Consider the following 6896-nt stretch of genomic DNA (forward strand, 5'->3'; position numbering starts at 1 on the left):
ACTTTGCAGGAAAAAAGACCCTTCAACCCACTGGTGGGTAGTGCGGCACTCAACGTGTTAAGTTTATCTTAGAATCTGGACAACAGTCAAATCCTCCTTAGAATCCTCGTTCCAACAGTCAAAATCGTATTCAAGGAATTGGTTAAAACGAACTAAACGCGACAGTGACCAATTACACGTCAAAATAATACCAATGGAATTTTACTTCTTTAGTTACTCTATTGTATATTGCGGGGATATTATATGAATAATTGTAAATTCACCTTTGACAACGATGACTATTGTCCTTATCTTATGTTTAAAATTCGCGAAACAGGTATATTGTTTCAAAATTAAATGTAGCGATGACTCATTTATACTTCATCACGGAGTATAAATCATGCGAATAAAATAACATTTGTTTATTCCTGATAATAATTGAGCAGTGCTACGGTGGAGGAAACTAATATACATAGAACGCTGTTTAGTTTAAGTTTCTTTATAAAAGATTAGTGTCAGCTAATAATCACTATAAGTCCCACCGGGGGCCCGGAGCAGCTACCGCTACATGTCTATATAGTGACTTGTAGGGACAAACGCTCTCCTGCACGCTAGCTCTCGCCACTCATGGTGAGCTTGGGTTGTGGCGTTGCAGTTGAGTTAACTACATATTACTTCGAGTACTACAACACTGTGTTCAATATGATACTCTTAGAGAGACATTAATATATCGGATGTGGATATCCGTGAGAATTTTGCTCTAGCCAGGCATCGCAGCTCGCAAACTAGGATAGAACATAAATGATTAATGGTCGTTTTGCACGTTTTTTGCGCTCAGCGTTTGCATGTCGTTTGCCCGGAGTCTACATCCAGTGGTAGCCGACAGTGTGCACATTATCTTTCTACTTTGTCTGTTGTCTGCACTCGGATTTTTCTCGATGTTTACAGTCACTGTTAGCACATTCTGGCCGCCAACAGCTTTGACTAGTGAAAGTATTTGGCAGCACTGATTTTACCAGTGAAAAACACTGTAGAACGAAATACTTGGAATCTGCTATGAAAGTTATTGTATCGACCTTTATTGCAATTGATGAGACTATAAAAAATCAAGCACAGTGGACAAAAAGTAATAACATTTTTATAATTAGCTGGCTTGAACTTTAAAACTTGATGTGTTAATTTAAAAAACTGTTGGGGACCTCTAACTGTTGTTAGAAAAAACTAAACTAACTAAAAAACTGTTGGGGACCTCTACTTCACTGTTAAAAATTTTCGTTGGTTCTTGATTCTTTGACTAAATCAACATTTCAATTTGATTTCCAAACTTTCTTGATATTGAGTATTAGAAATATTTTTGAGCTCATACTAAATGCGCAACAGTTGAGCACGTTAACCTAAATACCGAATGTAAAATAATAATTATTTATTATTTGTTAGGTTTGATGTAGACATTTAATGCGTTAATTTAATTAACTGTTGCGTGTAGGGGTTTCCTCTTTTTTAATATATGTCAATCTATGGTCTTAGCCGAAACATAGATTTCAATTTTTTTCAAACATCCTTAGTGCTGAATATTAGAATTATTTTTGTCGTGAACTACCGTCGACCAAACGATCTGGGGTTAAAGTTGTGTAATGATTGTAACAATGATAATACGATTTGCCTTTTCCAAGGAATATATTAAAAAATTAAATTATTTTTTTTTGGTATGAATAAATTATTTTCGCTGAAACTAAATGCACTGAAATAATCTTATCGTAGAATTTCTATAATTATTTTATTATAATGACTGCAATGTGTCTGGACAGATCATTATTTCACCTGATGTTCTTTAGACCGATTCCGATCATTAAGATGTTCATCGGGTCAATTCTAATGAATAAAATATAATTAGAATTAACGAGATTTATTTTCCTTCGTGTTATATCCTTCATATTGTATGAAGTCGTAGTAACTAAGTCAGTCTTGGTTGTAAAATTTCTCAAAGGTTTTACTGAACTTTACTGTAACGGAGATGAGAAATTTATTGACCCATTGGTTCAGTAGATTTACTGGTTGGAAGGATATGGCATCATGAAATATTAAAATGTTTTACCCGATTCAAATTTTCATTTGAATCTTCATACATTCAAATTACTCAAATTGTGCAATATATTTTTTTAAAAATATATTGCACATGATTGAAGAAAATAATTTGGATTGGCGCCAAACGACTTAAGGGGAGCGTCTACCCTAAAATTTGAAAATTTTTACTTTTTCGGTTTTCATACTAATTTTAAAGCTGACATTCTGCCCTATCCAACGGTACCACTGCCATCTCTCTACGTTGATTTATGATTTCACGACATTTCATGAAAGGGGGGCGGGTGGGGGAGTTCTTTAAGTAATTAGATAGGAACTAATTAACTGATGAGCTCTTTATATATTGTGTCTACTTGAGTTGTGCTGCAGTTACGTGTTTAATCTCATCTTAAAGCTGACATTCTGGCCTATCCAATGGTACCACTACCATCTCTGAACGTCGATTTCTACGTACACGACACTTCATGAAAGGGGGGCGGGGGGGGGAGTTCTTTCAGTAATTAGATATGAGATAATTCGCTGTCCACCACTACATATATAGTGTTTTTGTGAGGTCTGACTCAGTGTGCCTCCGGGCTTTGTAGGGAGAGATGCGCATGCAGTTGCTCCCATCATCCTTGATTGGAATCAAACTCCAGAAACGTTTAGTTTGGTATCTATGCTACATTGAGCGCATATTGTGATGCGCGCGGGACTTTGTCGCGCTCTCCTCAACATTCACACTTATTGTCACGGAAAACCTATCTCCTCCTAGAGTTTTGAAGCTACAACAATGATATATATACCATTCGATTTGCAAAGGAGAGATCTACAGAATTGCGTATGGATTTTTGTTATTTCGTTATAGTTTGAGAAATATTTGGCAAAAAGGGGGAGGGGAAGGGGGAAAAATAAAAAATTTTACGAAAAATGACCCCACATCCACAAAAATTAGAATTTCGAAAAACGTATACGCAATTTTATAGATATGGTCTTTACGCATCGAATGATATGTCTCTCGATGTTGTAGCTTTGAAAATCCTAGGAGGAGATAGATTTCTTGAGGACCCCCTTTTTTGCCGTTTTCTATGAATTTCACGTTTTCTATCAATTTTTTGGGAAAATTGACACGAACAAAAAAGTCTTAGATTTTTGTTTTACACATGTGTACCAAGTTTCAAAGAAATCCGTCCGTAAATGAAAAAGTTAGTTTTTGACCCAGACGCTCCCCATAACTAAAAATTTCATGCATAAGCTTCAATTATATTATCCAGCAAGGTTGTGCTCTAATTAACTTTTAATCCTAACCATAAAAAAGATAATTTCATGAAAGAATGCGGGTGAATTGTGCACATTTATATGTTTGAATCTAGCGATTAAATGGCTCTTATTTTCCAACAAAGCAATTTGTCCGGACTGATGCAGTCGCGGCTGCATTTGACGGCAATGTGTACCATGCGCTACAAGGGCTACCCGGACGCATACTAACTTTCCCCGACTCCATGAGAGTGAAACAATTATCAAAGTTAAGCGAGAATCACTGATAGGAGGCAATTATTCCTCACATTATATCACTTTTTACGGAAAAATATTATTTAAATTGCATGGTGAATTTGGATTCAATGCATTCAATTCATGAACCTAATACTTATACAGCCTTAAAATTAAAATATTGCATTCGCGGAACGAAGGTCTGAAATCAATCAAGTGATTCGAACTTTATGTTTCGCAAATATAAATAATTCTGAAATTCTGCGTATTACACTCAATCAGACAATAAATAAACGCGTTTATTTTGGTCTTGAAAACCGTCATATCCTCTCAATCCTACTTAATTTATCAAAAGAGATGGATTAAATTGTTTGGTATTTCATGAAATCAACGGATGGCTCCATTGCCCGTTATTGTAATTCTATTCTGAATTTATTGCATTGTATAATGTATAATGCATGTATTGTCCGTTAATAAATCTATCATATACCATTGTTATGATTAACTATCCAAATTCAACGTGAAGTTTAGAACAATGATTGTCTTTGCCCGTTAACGTCAGTTCATGGAGCACGTATCCCTAACTTTTAGCACAGCTAATGGCTAAGTGCCTGTCACGACCATAGGAAGACGTTCAACTGGGCAGGACAGCTCTCTTGTCATTAGCTGGGTTCCAACTGTAGGTTAAATACTTAAACACGTTTGCCTTATAACTTACATTGCTTATGTAGGGTAATGACTAATTACACTGAACCCACTACTGAGGTGCGTAACATCTTCACAGCTTTGGCATAAGGTCGATTATTTTCATGTTAGCAATGATCCTCAATCATGCTCTCCAAGAGGTCATTTTTAACTATTAATACAATTGTTTTGTAATTTATACATTTAGGTTCTCTTTTGCCAGGTAAAATCTAACTGAATCATCTGCCTATCAGCGCTGCCTGCATGGCAAGCGTCGGTTCAATTAGGCTCATACCAAAATGGTCACCTCAGTTTAAGTAGCTCTAGAAGCTAAATTTAACTTATGGAAGTCAAATTCACGGTTAGTTGAATTATAATGTTAATTATTCCAAAATTCAATGACAACCACACCGCATAAATGAACAAAACACCGTTGCCCATAGTTGTCTCCATGACCCGCAGATTTAAATAGAAAATCCGCTATATTTGTGGCTAATCCTTCATCATAATCCACCATATCCACCATATTTGTGGCTAATCCTTCATCATAATCCACCATATCCGCCATATTTGTGGCTAATGTTTTCAAAGCTTTGTAGAGGCTACGAATGGCCGAATATTTCGTCAGGTATTTGCATGTATATAAAATAATTCATCAACATGCGTAACTAATGCTGCGAAACCGACACTCCAAAGCTCATGAGCGTGTAAATAAAGTTCTGCCACAACAGTAAAGATTTTACTGGTAATTCGCCTAGCATAAAATTTTGAATGGCAATTTTATTTTGAATAAAAGTTAAGAATGGAATACGATTAGCGCCCGAGATACTGAAATATATGTTTTAAATTCCGTGGAATTGCATGACAATGATCATTATGTCACAGGATCATTTCTATTACATGTAATTTTTTTTAAGAATTCAGCACCATGCGGGTATAAATGTTGAATTTGTAATGCATAGAATTTAAAAAAGATTTACTACTAACAGAATGTTGAAATTCCTAATGTTGACCAGGAAAGACTTTCTGATTTCATGTCATAGGAATTTTTAAATCTCAGGTACTGTCTAAAAAAATTGAGTGTTGTCATAAATGAAGGTCGGAGCAGCTGAAAATATTTCGATCATCAGTATAAACCAGTGTAATATCATGCATTAGAAAACTTTATTCATTATATTCTCAGCGCGTCACCAAAATGTGTTCGTTGACTGCGAAAAGCCGTTAAGCATTGCGATAAAAATAATAATTACATTGTTTATGCCAGCAATTCTTGGATCCCTCTTTCATTATGAACTGAATTATCGCAAAACCTGACCATCAATAAACTGAAACTAATCTCCGTTACTTTATCCATCCTAAAAAGAAATAATGTAAATGGGCAAAATTCAAGATCTGAGCAGACGCCAAAGGCACAAATGGAAGTAAAATTTTTGGTATAAATTATTCCTATCGCGTGCAATACAATTATAAACTTCTAACTTCAATATAATAGCTTCTTATGCTTTCATCCAGAAAGTAATGAACAATTTATCACATGTTGCGTTTAATTAAGCATCATAGGTTACGAAAATGCCCAATAATTATCGATCATAAATTGAGGTTTTAGAACAATATAAAATTCAGAAAACTTTTAAGCGGACACATTCGATGGCTTATAAAAGACCGCGTCGTCCTCCCCAGACCACTTCAGTACTCAGGATGGCTTCTCACAATGGCCATCAGCGAGCGGGGCCGCTGTTGCTGTTAACGATAGTTACGCTGCTTGGAACGGCCGCAGACGCCGTGGTGTTTCAGACGATCATGATGAACGTGACCGTACTTCGTCCAGACATAAACTTTACGGCATCAGCGGCGTGTGAGTCAATATAATACGAGATAATAATTATTACAATTAAAAAATTTCCGTACATAACGCTTATTTATGTGATTTTTAACTGTAATTATAGAGTGACAATATAATTTGAGTACTGAAGTCCATAATAATGACATTGTTTCAGTTAAACGCTGATTAGCATTCATACATGCGGGCGAAAATGTTTTGTATTCCGCATTTTAGCAGGTAAATAATTTATTTTATTGCTAATGTATATTTGTCAGAAATTAAATCGTAATGTAATAATGACCTAAATTCAAAGTAGAGAAGGATTAGTAAGGATCGAAAGGTTTCATTTAATTACTGCTACTTTAGGCAGACTAAATAATATTTATGTTTTAACTAGATTCGCTGTTTCGAGTTCCACAGAGTGCAAGTATATTCGAGTGTGATCGTTCGCGGGGTCGAAATAATCAGCCGCTAGCGATACGGAAAGTTGAACTTTCAACCGTGATTATTGATGAATTTGAAGGATAATGAATTATTATGCAGTGCCATCGATACGACTCTAAAAATTAAATATTCTTAATGGACACGTATTTGTAAAATTTTTGTATTTTAATGACAATTTTCATGGACAAATGAAATTATACGTTCATAATCCCTTTACTTTTATAGAACTTAGTATTCGCCTTAGAATTTAAATTATTTCCTGTTTCTAATTCAATGAGTTTAAATTTCATGATAATGTATAAAATATACTGGGCATCAAATTAAAATTAAAAACTTTATTCAGCAATGGATTAAGAGAAATCAATTGTATTTAATAGCATAGAAATGAAAATTGGCGACACAATAATTAAAAGTT

This window comes from Hyalella azteca, unplaced genomic scaffold, assembly GCF_000764305.2.
Source record: "Hyalella azteca isolate HAZT.00-mixed unplaced genomic scaffold, Hazt_2.0.2 contig7616, whole genome shotgun sequence".
NCBI classification, from domain to species: domain Eukaryota; kingdom Metazoa; phylum Arthropoda; class Malacostraca; order Amphipoda; family Hyalellidae; genus Hyalella; species Hyalella azteca.